The sequence below is a fragment of the Myxine glutinosa genome, chromosome 6 (genome assembly GCF_964187855.1).
Source record: "Myxine glutinosa chromosome 6, kmMyxGlut1.1, whole genome shotgun sequence".
Classification (NCBI taxonomy): Eukaryota; Metazoa; Chordata; class Myxini; order Myxiniformes; family Myxinidae; genus Myxine; species Myxine glutinosa.
This window is the reverse complement of record NC_136266.1, coordinates 108,898,739-108,914,031: the sequence shown is the minus strand read 5'-3', so window position 1 is coordinate 108,914,031 and position 15,293 is coordinate 108,898,739.

Genomic DNA, 15,293 nt, shown 5'->3' with positions numbered 1-15,293 from the left:
TTTCAATGTGTAATTGTGGAACGATTAGAATGGACAAATGATGGGAGTCAGGATTTACGAGTTGTGTTTGCGTCGGTAGATAATTGGTGATGAGGCCCACAATTATACGACTGCAGTTTGTGGGATTATTGTCACGAGTGAGATACCCGTGCTACGCACGGGTGGGAGGCCAGAAGCAAACAGACTGCAGAAATGGCGAATGCTAAAGCATGAAACCAATAAATTCCACATTCCTGTAGCACCTTCAGTCACATGACAGACATGGACAGCAAGTTCGTGAAGGACTTCCATGAAAAACATATAGAAACATCGATCGTGGGACCATGGCGAATCTGCATATGGCGATCCGCGAAGTTCACGTTCAGAAAGTAGAAACCATCAAGGCATGTCGTCATTTACTTGAACTCGCTGTCTCTTTTTTCATTTCAAACAACAAAACTCCAATCACAAATGAATCACAAAATAAACTTTTAACAACATTGTTAATGTTTCCTTCATTGTAAAAACTACCAAGTCAACAGTTAAAAGGATTTTGAGCCGGTAGGTGTTATGGCCTTGGCAAGATCGATGGAGACAGCAATCTGTTAGCGTATACACCGCCCAAATAGCTATGTGGAATTCTCTCATGTAGAGATTAAACTCACGTCGTTTGAACTTTGGCCGAGGTCATTATTTACTTTTCATGATGTTTATATACGAATCAAAAAGAAGATAATTGGTTTTGGGTCGTCCTTTCCGCATATCTCGTGGGATTGTGAGTTGGAGAGATGGCCGTGATGGCGGGGAGGAGGTTGGCATTCTCTCAAGCATGGATTCAACCCATGTCCTTGTAAAAGGTCTTTGTCCGAGGTCACCGAGTCCGATCGGTGCAGCTGTGCAGCCCTTTGTGCGGTACCTGGGAAAATAACGTTATGCGGTGTTACGGATTCGTCACTTCCGTTGTTGTGGTTTTCATCCACTTGAAACATTTCTGGTTCCATGTATTATTATTATTGTGTTTTGAGGGAAATGACGGTTATTGTTGTCAAAAGGTAAAAAGGTTAATGTTTCAAATGAAACCGGAACCGGACGACGACGAAGCGGAAGGAGGAAGAAGAGGGCGGAGCGAGAGAGTCGGAGAAGAAGCGGGTTGCTTTGCGGTCTGGATCGAACATTGTCGAGCAAGAGTCACGTACTTTGGGTTTCCTGGGAAAAAGGATTCCTGCGATAAAATTGTTATCGCTGTGACTGATCATCCTGCGTGTCAGGTTTGGCGTTAGATTCCGAAGAATCATCGCCGGGTCGTTGCGACTCGAGGGCGAGCCGTCAGCCATTTTGACTCGCGCGCTTCGCGCGTCGAGCAAACTTTCCTTGCTTCGTCAGCCGTTTCCACCGCTTTCAGACGTATCTGTGGTGTGTGTGTGCACCGAGGCTTTTGACGATTACTTTGCGGCTCGCCGACTGTGAACGGTCAAAGTTCATACCTGGAGGGCGCCTTTGGATTTCCCAGTCGCCGTGAGTGTGCCTTTGTGCCGCTTTAACCGCGTGACCCTTTTCCGCGCTTTGGCCGCGTGCGCCTTTGTGCCGTTTTGGGCGGCGTGACTGTGCCTGTCATCTGAACGAGATTCTGGTTTCGATTCGACATCGTTCCGATGATCACTGGAGGGGATCGGCTCTGAGCTTGAAGACGGGAATATAGACACATTGGGGAATGTTCTTTTTCCACTCACTTGGAGACAGTGAGTTACCTTGTCCTAGCTGATGGTACCATCATAGGTGATATATTGATTGTACTATTGATTCCTATTATTATTGTACTGTTATTCTTGTGTGATTTTTAATACAATATTTGTTTGTATTATTGGTGTTTGTATTATTTGCAATTGGTGTGGTTTCACCATTGATTTTTGACACAGGATAACATATTTTTCTGCCATGACTCCTTTCGGGGCTCGGAGGTACACCGTGACCAGGGGGTCGGGGAGGAGCACGTAACAGCGGGAGTCCAAACCTGAAAATGCTGGAGGCCAAAGCTGAAATTGGAAAAACAATATATCCTATTTTACTCCAGGAGATCCGAGGATTACCCACCCAAAATATCGTTGCGATCGGTTCAGCAGTTTTTGCGGTACCTTCGAACGGACAGACAGACGTACGGACATTTGGTGAATTATAGTAAGATAATTAAGTGAGTTAATCCTAAAGCTGCAGGTACTTATTTTGATCTGAAAGAGGTTTGGTCTCTTGAACTTCTTGGTGAGGCCTAAACGTTCAAAGGACTGAACCTCTTTTGGAGAGGAGAGCGTTCCATTGACATGTCAGAAATCGAGAAATGAAAGCAGCTACGTGTGCTACAAGCAGAGCAGGGTGTTGAACTCTGTTGAATTTGTGAGATACCTGACCAGGGAGACAGTTCCCATCTCTTGAGATTTCACTACTCTCAACCTTGGAGACTAAATCGTTTTGATTTTTAAAGGAACGACTTGGAATGATGAAAGATGTCCAGTCTGCAGCTGGCTTTGGAGGTCAGCTTTGCGATGCGAAGAGCCCAGGAAAGGTCATGGCTGATAGTGAGGCCCAGAAGTTAATGAGATTTGACATCTTTCAGTGACTGACCATGGAGAACAACGTTTTAATTTGTATTTTTACAGGCTCCAAGGCTCGTGGAAGAGCTGCGACACAAATCCAAGGAGTTTTTTTTTTTGTATACAAGATTGAGGCTCATGTAAGAGCTAACTTTAATCACAAAAAAAAAAAAAACGGACACACAAAACATACAATAAAGGGAGTGGGAGACAAGATGGGGATAGAGAGGGAAGCACACAAGTACAACAGCAGAGAACAGGTACATCGGGAGATCTGTGGGAGGGAGAGGGCTTGGGGGGAAGAGGCATGGGAAGGGAGGGGGGGGGGGGGGGATGGAAAGTATAAAACACATGGACACTGCCAGAACTTCCAGGAAAAAATTCGGTATTTCAAAAAAGTGGATCTGGGGTGAATTAACGGGGGTAGAAAAGATCAAGGTTTTGGATGGGGAAAGAGTAGAGATGGTGTTGAACAGCTGTTTTAAAGACCTGGAGGGAGGAGTGGGATTGAAGAGAGTGAGGGAGTTTGTTCCAGAGGTGGGAGTAAAGAGGAATGAAGGAGTGAAGGTGAGCAGAGAGTCTTGATTTTGGCAATTTCACCAGAAGAGGGTTGCAGGCAGATCTTGTGCGACCTGTAGGAATATTTGGGGGACAGAGCACAGACAGAGCTGGGGGAGCAAGGCCGGAGAGGAGTCGGGAGAAGACAGAAATTCAAAGGATGGCAAGTGACCTGCAGTATGCGGTTTGCCCTGCTTTGTTGCTGAAAATCCACGGGTCCATTTTAGTTTTGGCAAACCCTGTATTGGGCGGAAAGTGCTAACAATTTCAAAAACGCAATATTTTGCTTCCCGTTCCACCCTCAAGCATTCACACACAGAATGACAGACTTGTAGCAATCTCCAGCCAATATGCAAGGTACCTATCGCTATAGTCTACTGGGTATTTGGCATAATGAGCATTACCCAACCAAAGATCACATTACCACCCTCCAGTATTCCGCAAGCAGTAGTGCTTCACTTGCTCAAGTCTGCCATATTTCCGGCACCACTAATCATCGGTATGTGCTTTCCAATTCGCTCTTCGACTTCTCACTGTGATATTTATTGGTACTTTGGAGTATTTTTTAACGGTAGCTTTCAATTCAGATTGTTTTAATTCATAAACAGGGTACACACAAATTACTGCTCCAAATTCAAACCGTCATAAAAAATATGACTGAAATGTGAAACAACGATATGATTTGATGCACATGAAAGAACATTTCTCGAAGTTATATTGTCAAGATTAAATAGCATTTATCATCACTTGGTGAACCAGACTTGTGCTCTTTCTTGTGGGGATGCCATTTGCAGGAAGTGTGATGCCACATGTCACAGGCAACACCTGGAAACGATAAAGGTCAATAAAACGATGTGAAATGTTCTTTCTGTGCATTAAACCGCAGTGTGGTATCCCATTTCATTCATTTTTATTACGTTTCAATATTGGAACCGTCATTTGTGGATACTCTATAGTCTATACTATGCAAACTGTCTTCTGAATACCGTGTCACCCCAAGTTGTCTTACCTGTTCCTGCGTTTGAGCCTGGGGAAAAACTGCTGAAATCTATCTACCCGGGTTCTTCCTGCCATCATTGCTCTTTGTTCCTTCCACGTTTCTTCAAACTTTTCACATTTCTCTTTATTCATTCTAATACTTGCTTTTTCTTTATTTCTCTCTTTCTTTATCTGTCCGTCTAAGGAGAAGTGAATTATTGCAGAATTCTGGAAGGCTCATTTGACCACCTGGATGGGTTTGAGGGTGGTGGAGCAGCAGCTGAAACCTGAATCCTATCCAGGTTCCCCCTGATGACTCCATCTTTGCTCTTTATTTATTCGGATTCCTTCTGATGACTCCATCTTTGCTCTTTACTCATTCAGGTTCCTTCTGATGACTCCATCTTTGCTCTTTACTCATTCAGGTTCCTTCTGATGACTCCATCGTTACTCTTTACTTATTCAGGTTCCAACTGATGACTCCAACTTTACTCTTTACTTATTCAGGTTACTTCTGATGACTCCATCTTTACTCTTTACTTATTCAGGTTCCAACTGATGACTCCATCTTTGCTCTTTACTCATTCAGGTTCCTACTGATGACTCCATCTTTACTCTTTACTTATTCAGGTTCCAACTGATGACTCCATCTTTGCTCTTTACTCATTCAGGTTCCTACTGATGACTCCACCTTTACTCTTTATTTATTCGGGTTCCTTCTGATGACTCCATCTTTACTCTTTACTTATTCAGGTTCCTTCTGACGACTCCATCTTTGCTCTTTATTTATTTGGGTTCCTTCTGATGACTCCATCTTTACTCTTTACTTATTCGGGTTCCTTCTGATGACTCCATCTTTACTCTTTACTTATTCGGGTTCCTGCTGATGACTCCATCTTTACTCTTTACTTATTCGGGTTCCTTCTGATGACTCCATCTTTACTCTTTACTTATTCAGGTTCCTTCTGATGACTCCATCTTTGCTCTTTATTTATTCGGGTTCCTTCTGATGACTCCATCTTTACTCTTTACTTATTCAGGTTCCTCCTGATGACTCCAACTTTACTCTTTACTTATTCAAGTTCCTTCTGATGACTCCATCTTTGCTTTTTACTTATTCAGGTTCCTACTGATGACTCCAACTTTACTCTTTACTTATTCGGGTTCCTACTGATGACTCCAACTTTACTCTTTACTTATTCGGATTCCTTCTGATGACTCCAACTTTACTCTTGACTTATTCGGGTTCCTGCTGATGACTCCAACTTTACTCTTTACTTATTCGGGTTCCTACTGATGACTCCATCTTTGCTCTTTACTTGTTTGGGTTCCTACTGATGACTCCATCTTTGCTCTTTACTTATTCATGTTCTTCCTGATGACTCCGTCTTTACTTATTCAGGTTCCTCCTAATGACTCCACCTTTACTGTTTAGTTATTTGGGTTCGTCTTAATGACTCCATCTTTGTTCTTTACTTATTCAGGTTCCTCTTAATGACTCCATCTTTGCTCTTTACTTTTTTGGGTTCCTCCTGATGACTCCATCTTTGCTCTTTACTTATTCGGGTTCCTCCTGATGACCCCATCTTTACTCTTTACTTATTCATGTTCCTCCTGATGACTCCATCTTTACTCTTTACTGATACATGTTCCTCCTGATGACTCCATCTTTACTCTTTACTTATTCGGGTTCCTTCTGATGACCAATGCAGTATTTGGTCTTAAATTTGATCATCATTACTCGACAATAAACGACAATCCCAGTATTCTGGTAAGTGTTATTTGTTATTTTATTTTATCAATGTTGATCTGTCATCCTCTGACTATCAAAAAAGATTGTTACCGAATCTTGTGTGCTGCCCGTGCTGGGAATCCATCACAGACATCCAAGGAAATTGGACACAAGAGACAATGTGGCCCATCATGCCTGTACTATGGGATTGGCAGTATGGCCTAGCAGTACGCACATTCGGATCTGAGCTTTCTAGCCTGGGTTTGATACCCGACCCAGCTGTAAACTGTCATCCCGGTGTTTCACAGGCAGGGTGATTTATCAAAATGTTTGCCGTCCCTTGGATGGACGTTAAACTGGAAGTCCTGTGTGCTGGCATTAATTCGTGGATGTTAAAGATCCCACGGTGCCCTTTGCTTCGACTAAGATTAGGCGAGCTATCGCCGGCACCCTGGCCAAAAAGTTCCAAAATTCCTGCCCTGGCCTTGTGCTCCCCTTGTTCCAAGTGAACGATGTGCAAAAGGGTCAACCCCTCAAAGTGGTCGCTGTGCCTCTTAGGTTATTTTCTGTTCGTATGTAGCACAAGTCTGTGGGGTAGCAACAATGGCTGATGGTGTGGCTGTGCTGCTGTGGCGATGCCATATGTTTTTGTTTTTTTACCTCCGCCACCAAAGGTAGTTGGAGGTTATGTTTTCACCCATGTCTGTCCGTTTGTTACTTGCCGGAATAGATTCCGGCAAGTATGTTGGTTGGTTGGTTTTAGACCGGGAGCCCCATAGGGTCAGCCTAGCTGGAAAGTTAACCAATTTTCATGGATATAGCAATGGTCCATGTGCATGTCCATGTAAGGAAATGGACGTCTGCCGGGCACATTCTGGTGGGTGAGGTCAGAAGGCCCATTAGAAAGGGACCCCAAAGTTGAGCTAGATCAGCTGTGTGAGTTCCCCTGATGAAACCTACTGGAAAATGTTCGGCGTAGTCCCAGATATAATGAATGGCCACTGCCAGACGTTTTCAGTGGTGGGTTGTGCCTGCCAGACTTACATAACCGGTACTCCAAAATTGAGCGAGATCAGCTCTGTGAGTTAACCTGATGAGAATCAAATTGAGAATAAAATACGATGGAATAACAGCAACATAACTTTGGAAAATCAGATGTTTTATTTCAAGTCATGGGAAAAGCAGGGATTTGTAAGGTATAACACGTCATTTGTCGTGGGTATTATAAAGACGCTGACGTTATCTGTTTAATGTAATACGTTGCCGAAACTATTATTTTGTGGCGGACACGATGGCTCGCTGGCACGGTGACATCATTCCGCGCACCAAGAGGGTGTCGGCCATGCCCGAGGGGTAGGCGTGGCCTCGGGATATACACGGGGCGTGCAGCCCCGAGCACCTCAGTGCTATAGTTGAGCTTTGGAATAAAGACTCTTTTTGGTTACCCGCGTTGTTGCTTATCTTCTTGGCAAACAAGTTGTGCACATAGCACCGCACTTCACTGGTGACCTCGACGCTGGTTCAGCCGCCGCTGACCAACAGAACGCGCCAATGTCAAACAACGCGGTCGCGGTGAAGCTCCCTGAGTTTTGGGAAGCTCAGGCCGAGGTATGGTTCGTGCAGGCCGAGGCACAGTTCCAACTTCGATGCGTAATGGCGGATGAGACGCTTTATTACCACGTCATCGCCGCCCTCGGGCCCGGCACAGCCGCCCGAGTCGTGTCCGTCCTGCGGAACCCACCGGCCGACCACAGGTACGAGGTGCTCAAGCGTCTCCTCATCGCCACGTTCGGCCTCACGGAGTACGAACGGGCCGACCGCCTCCTGGACCTTCCCGAACTCGGCGACACACGACCATCGGTGCGGATGGATCACATGCTGTCGTTGCTGGGTGACAAAGCCCCGGATTTTTTATTCCGGGCGCTCTTTCTACGCCAGCTACCGGCACAGGTACGCCTCGCGTTGGCAGGTTCCAAAATAAAGGAACCCCGCGCTCTGGCCGTCGAGGCCGACAAGTTTTTCGCGGCTTGTGACACGCGGGCGAGAGTCGGTGCGGCCGTCGCGAATCCCGAGGCTGATGCTGCTGCACACCTCCTGGATCCCGAGGCTGATGGACCTCATCCGCGGATACCACCAGGTCCCCGTCAGGCCGGAGGACATACCGAAGACGGCCGTCATTACACCATTCGGCCTCTTCGAGTTTCTTCGGATGCCCTTCGGGTTGAAGAATGCGGCTCAGGCGTTCCAACGGTTGATGGACAGCGTCTTGCGCGACTTGGATTGCGTTTACGTCTACCTGGACGACATCCTCGTCGCAAGCGCGTCCCGCGAAGAGCACCTCCGCCACCTCCGCACGCTCTTCGAACGCCTGGGCCAGCATGGCCTGATCGTAAACCCCGCCAAGTGCCGGTTCGGCGTCGCCGAAATCGACTTTTTGGGGCACCGCGTCACCAGGCACGGGGCCACCCCCTTACCGGCAATGGTGGAGGCGGTCAAGGGGTTTCCGCGCCCCCGCACGATCAGGGGGCTCCAGGAGTTCCTGGGCATGGTAAACTTTTACCACCGTTTCTTGCCCCGCGTCGCCCAGCTCCTGCGCCCCCTGCACGAGGCCCTCCGGGGGAAGCCGGGCAAAGGTGACGTTGTTTGGACCGAGCAGATGGACGCGGCATTCGCGGGCGCGAAGCTCGCCTTGGCTAATGCCACCATGCTCGCGCACCCGGCGCTCGATGCACCGATCGCCCTCACCACCGACGCGTCGGACTACGCGGTGGGCGCGGTGCACGAGCAATGGGTGCGTGGTGCTTGGCAACCGCTGGCGTTTTTCAGCCGGCAGCTTCGCCCGCACGAACGCCGGTACAGCACCTTCGACCGCGAGTTGCTCGGGCTCCACCTGGCGGTCCGGCACTTCCGCCATCTGCTCGAGGGCCGTTCTTTCACGGCCTTCGTCGACCACAAGCCCCTGGTTTTCGCGATGGCCAAGGTCGCCGAGCCATGGTCGGCCCGGCAGCAGCGTCACCTCTCGGCCGTGTCCGAGTACACGACGGACATCCAGCAGGTCGCGGGAAAGGACAACCCGGTGGCGGATTGCCTTTCCCGGTCCGTCGCCCACGCGGTCCACCTCGGGATCGACTATGCCTGGATGGCGGCCGACACCGACGTCCAGGCCTTGCGGACCGCCGTCACGGGCCTCCGCGTCACCGAGGTGCCGTTCGACGGCGTGGGCACGGCCCTCTTGTGCGACGTCTCCCTCGGGCGGCCTCGCCCCATCGTGCCCGCGGGCTGGGTTTTTGACGCCATCCACGGCCTGTCCCACCCGGACATGAAGGCCTCCCAGAGGTTGGTTGCCGACAAGTTCGTCTGGCATGGCCTCCGGAAGGCCGTCCGCGATTGGACCAGGACGTGCCTCGCGTGCCAGCGCGCGAAGGTGCACCGCCACACCCAGGCCCGTTGGCCCCGTTCACGGTGCCCGAAAGTCGGTTCGACCACGTTCACGTGGACTTGGTGGGACCTCTGCCCCCCTCGCGGGGTTTCACCCACGTCCTCACCATGGTGCACCGCACCACCCGGTGGCCGGAGTTCGTGCCTTTGGCAGCGGCGGACGTCGCGTTCATCGCCACCTGGGTTGCCCGGTTCGGCACCCCCTCGGACATCTCGTCCGACCGCGGCCCCCAGTTCACCTAGGAGCTCTGGGGGGCGGTCGCGCGGGGGCTCAGCGTCCAGCTGCACCGCACCACGGCCTACCACCCCCAGGCCAACGGCCTGTGCGAGCGCTTCCACCGCTCCTTGAAGGCCGTGCTCCGGGCCACCCTCCGCGACGGCCGCTGGGTCGACAGGCTCCCCTGGGTCCTGCTGGGCCTCCGGACGGCGCCCAAGGACGACCTGCGTGCATCCGCGGCGGAGTTGGTCTTCGGACAACCGCTGCGGGTGCCGGGCGAGTTCCTCCCCGACTCCACGGCACCATGGTCATGCTCATGAGCGCTGGTCATGAGCATGGTCATGGTCATGAGCGCTCCGCACTGCAGGAGACCGCCGGGAGGTTCGCCCCGGTGCCGACGGCGCACCGCGGGTGCCCGCCAACGCACGTCGCCCCGGAGCTTCGCACGGCGGGGTACGTGTTCGTCCGCCACGACACCCACCGGACACCGCTGCGGCCCCCGTACGACGGGCCCTTCCGCGTGCTGGAGACCGGGGCGAAACACTTCACCCTCGACATCGGCGGTACTCCTGACCGCGTTTCCATGGACCGCCTCAAGCCGGCCCACCTCGACGTGGACCACCCCCCGCCAGTGGCTCGGCCCCCCGGCGGGCGGATCTCCGGCACCGCCCGGCCCAGCCGGCACACCCCCCCCCCCGGGTCCTGCACCCATCCCAGGTGCCGCCGGAGGCATCCCAGATGACATCCCGGCATCCCAGACGCCGCCAGCCGCCAGAGGGCGCTTCGGCCGGGTCATCCGTTTGCCCCGCAAGCTGACCCTTCAGGTGCGTGGGAATTCTGGGGGGGGCGCGTGTGGCGGACACGATGGCTCGCTGGCGCGGTGACATCATTCCGCGCACCAAGAGGGTGTCGGCCACGCCCGAGGGGTAGGCGTGGCCTCGGGATATACACGGGGCGCGCAGCCCCGAGCACCTCAGTGCTATAGTTGAGCTTTGGAATAAAGACTCTTTTTGGTTACCCGCGTTGTTGCTTATCTTCTTGGCAAACAAGTCGTGCGCATAGCACCGCACTTCAATTTCCCTTTAAGTTCGTAAAATTAAAGAAAGCGTTTCCGATATCATGGTTGGATGAATTGCGTACTGCTGAAACAGGTATGGATTAGTCAGGGGAACAATTTATAGAAATGTCAAATGAAGATGCTATCAATGTTTTATACATGAAAACAAAACAGTTATACTTATTGATTGTGAAGAAAAGAAAAAAAGATAGAACCTAATGTATTTTATCTTTGGCAACAACGATGAGCTGTGGTACTAAAACACAACGATGAGCTTTGGTACTGAAACACAACGATGAGCTTTGGTACTAAAATACAACGATGAGCTGTGGGACTAAAACACAACGATGAGCTTTGGTCCTGAAACACAACGATGAGCTTTGGTACTAAAACACAACGATGAGCTTTGGTACTAAAACACAACGATGAGCTGTGGTACTAAAACACAACGATGAGCTTTGGTCCTGAAACACAACGATGAGCTTTGGTACTAAAACACAACGATGAGCTGTGGTACTAAAACACAACGATGAGCTTTGGTCCTGAAACACAACGATGAGCTTTGGTACTAAAACACAACGATGAGCTTTGGTACTAAAACACCACGATGAGCTTTGGTCCTGAAACACAACGATGAGCTTTGGTACTAAAACACAACGATGAGCTTTGGTACTAAAACACAACGATGAGCTTTGGTACTAAAACACAACGATGAGCTTTGGTACTAAAACGCAACGATGAGCTTTGGTACTAAAACGCAACGATGAGCTTTGGTACTAAAACGCAACGATGAGCTTTGGTACTAAAACACAACGATGAGCTTTGGTACTAAAACACAACGATGAGCTTTGGTACTAAAATGCAACGATGAGCTTTGGTACGAAAACACAACGATGAGATTTGGTACTAAACCACAACGATGAGCTTTGGTACTAAAACGCAACGATGAGCTTTGGTACTAAACCACAACGATGAGCTTTGGTACTAAACCACAACGATGAGCTTTGGTACTAAAACGCAACGATGAGCTTTGGTACTAAACCACAACGATGAGCTTTGGTGCTTAAACACAACGATGAGCTTTGGTACTAAAACACACCGATGAGCTTTGGTACTAAAACGCAACGATGAGCTTTGGTGCTTAAACACAACGATGAACTTTGGTACTAAAACACAACGATGAGCTTTGGTACTAAAACACAACGATGAGCTTTGGTACTAAAACACAACGATGAGCTTTGGTACTAAAACGCAACGATGAGCTTTGGTACTAAAACACAACGATGAGCTTTGGTACTAAAACACAACGATGAGCTTTGGTACTAAAACGCAACGATGAGCTTTGGTACTAAAACACAACGATGAGTTTTAGTACTAAAACACAACGATGAGCTTTGGTACTAAAACACAACGATGAGCTTTGGTACTAAAACGATGTAAGACCCAAAACACCCCGAAGACCCAAAACACCCCGAAGACCAAAAATACCCCGAAGACCCAAAAAGCCCCTGAAGACCACACAGACCCAAAAGCCTCTGAAGACACCAAAGACCCAAAAACACCTCAAAGACCCAAAATACCCTTAAAGGCCCAGAGGATCCAAAAGACCCTGAAGACCCAAATGGCCCTGATAGCTGGGCGGCTTAGCTAAAAAATTCGGATCGATTGTGCCTTTTCCCTTAAAAGCATGAAACTTGGCACATGGCTAGAACACTCGAGAAGAAAGATTTTTAGTCCAGGGGGCATCCCCAATTTCACCCCATATGGCGGCCATCTTGAAATCCAAGATGGCCGTCATACAAGACCTATTTTGATGAATATCTATCTATAATTCCAGTAATCTCTGTACGTTTGTTTGTCTGTGACCGCTGTTTCTCGACAACTACCGGTCCGATATACTTGAAACTTGCCAGGTATATTGCTGGGGACCCGAGGATGTGCCTTTTCAAGGTTTTAAATTAATCGGAGAAGTACTTACCGAGCTATGTCCAAAAAACGCTTCAACCAATCAGAGAGCAGCGAGCTATCACGTGTGCCGAACGTGGCGATCAGACTCTGCCTCGGACGGCACATTTGACAGCGTATTCATTTATTTCACGTTGGAAAACTATGTTGCCGTTAAACTATGTTTTAAAACGAATTCAAACTGCGATTAAATTAAAACGATTCATCGTAACTGCGATTTGCGAACTTCCGGACAGTCAAGACTTCACTTCCGGCAGCCAATCACAGAACGCTTTGTTGCGTAGGCGTGGCCGATGTGAGACGAGCGGAGCTGAGCGCGTTACGAGCTGACCGCCATTACGGTACGTAATTCGATTTCTTATGCGCATTATTTCTCCCAATTCAGTCAGAGCGAAGGGCGGAAGCGAAGAGCGTTGTTTTTTTTGTTTACGGGCGTACGGGCGGGGTAGAGCGTACGGGTAGCGTTTTTTTTTTTTTTTGGCAAGGAACGGGCACCCACGTACGGGCAATGCCCTAGTCTCCATAATTAGAACAGATATCAAAATGGTTGAAGTGCCTATACCTACATTTTTAGGGTCTAGGAATCCAATGGCAACATAAAATATTCAATAGTATATGGCAGGAATCATTCCCTGAGCTCACAGAGGTACTAGCAGAAATTTGCCACCAGAGCACAGAGATAATTGAAACCTGCATGAACGTCATTGAGAGATTTGTTATTCTGTTGTATGATCGCACAAGTACTGCTACTGACATTAACATTGTACGAAAGAAACTTTGCAAAGAAGGGCAGACCTGTGGAATCAATTCCACCAACACATGATGCCCTTGTGCAGCACGTAAAGTGGGCAGTATACCAAGGCGCACTATGCTGGGGACAAGCATTGCATGCTAAGCCTGATCTACCAAGCCCCACTGAATGGGGTTGGCAAAAAACGTCTGCTGGCCAGTTCAAACCAATATGGACAACACTTCCAGAGGCTGCAAAGATCTGCAATGAACTTGTTAAGTGTGGGTGCAAAAAAGGATGTACTGGTCGTTGCCGGTGTAAGAAAGCTGCACTTCCCTGTACTTCTCTCTGCGCATGTGATGGAGAATGCAGCAAAGACTAGAAAACCACAAGATGGCACAGTTACAGTCTGCGATGTCATAGACACTTTTAATCACTGAAGAATGCCAACCTGTTAAGAGTATTTATATGCATTCCCAGTATGCATGATACTATGCAATATTAATATTTTCATATGACTGCTTAATATTTTATGTTACCGTTGGATTCCTAGACCCTAAAAATGTAGGTGTAGGCACTGCAACCATTTAGATAGCTGTTCTAATTATGGAGATATTCATCAAAACAGGTCTGTTATGGCGGCCATCTTGGATTTCAAGATGGCTGCCATATACTATTGAATATTTTATGTTGCCATTGGATTCCTAGACCCTAAAAATGTAGGTATAGGCACTTCAACCATTTTGATATCTGTTCTAATTATGGAGATATTCATCAAAACAGGTCTTGTATGACGGCCATCTTGAATTTCAAGATGGCCGCCATATGGGGTGAAATTGGAGATGCCCCCTGGACTAAAAATCTTTCTTTTGGGGTATTCTAGCCATGTGCCAAGTTTCATGCTTTTAAGGGAAAAGGCACAATTCATCAGTTAAGCAGCCCCACTATGAAGACCCAAAACACCATGAAGACCCAAAAGACACCGAAATGGTCAAAGATACCTACCCCTCCGAAACGACGTGTGGTGAGGCGGAATAATATAATAATAATATGTAGATATGGCATTGTGTCGCCCAATGACGGCCTCATCCTCAAACTTCTCCTCCATCGTAATAATTTAATTGGTAGAAAGTGGGATTCTTTGTCATTCCTTCCCTTCTTCCCCCTTCACATTTTGTGCTCCTTGTCGCCTGCCCAAACGGTTCGAAACACGAGCGACCGCCATTTCCAAACGAGTTGCGTAACTAACTGACCGTTCCTGTCATGTCCTGTCATGTCATGTGTCCCTGTCGGCGTGCTGTAGAACGCAACGATCTTCAACTCTCGTCTGTGCTTTGGGGAAGCATAAATTCTCGACAATTCGAGCTTTTCATAATCACCCAGAAAAAACGGTTAAAAATTAAGTGTAGGATAAAGATTAAGGTAGATCTGCCGCCATTTTTATAGTGCAATTGCATGCCCTTCACTCACGTAGGTCTGAAACGTGGTTACCTGAGACGTAGATCGATCGATATAATCGAATGAAATACGGCTTATTCGACTTGATTGCGACCTGATAATCCGGGAATCAGAGCAGGCAACGTGGGATCAAATCAGATCGCATGAGATCGGACAAGACCAGACCTGAGAATCAGAACTGGAAGCAGGCAGACCACGTGACCCGTTGTTTTCGCCGCTTCCCTGAGTGGGGTCACGTGATGCGAGTCGAAGTGTGTCGTTTGTCCCAGACACGCTGTTGTTTGTACCAACGCCCAACGGGCTTGGACAGACCAACGGATCCTTTTAATGAAGTAAACGAGGTGTTTCTCTTCAGATCTTGTACCGAATTTAATAATAAAGGAATTTGACAGCTATTTTCACGATTACTGATAAATTACCGAATAAAAGGTTTAATTTTAACCGAAACTCTCAATATTTGCCTTCAAACAATGGTCTTGGCAGTAAGTAATATTAGTAAGGGGCATCGAACTGTTGCTATGCGGATTGCGGATTTGTCGCGTCGAACGTGCTGGATGGAACGGCTCCGTGACGTCATCACGTCATCTTGACACGCC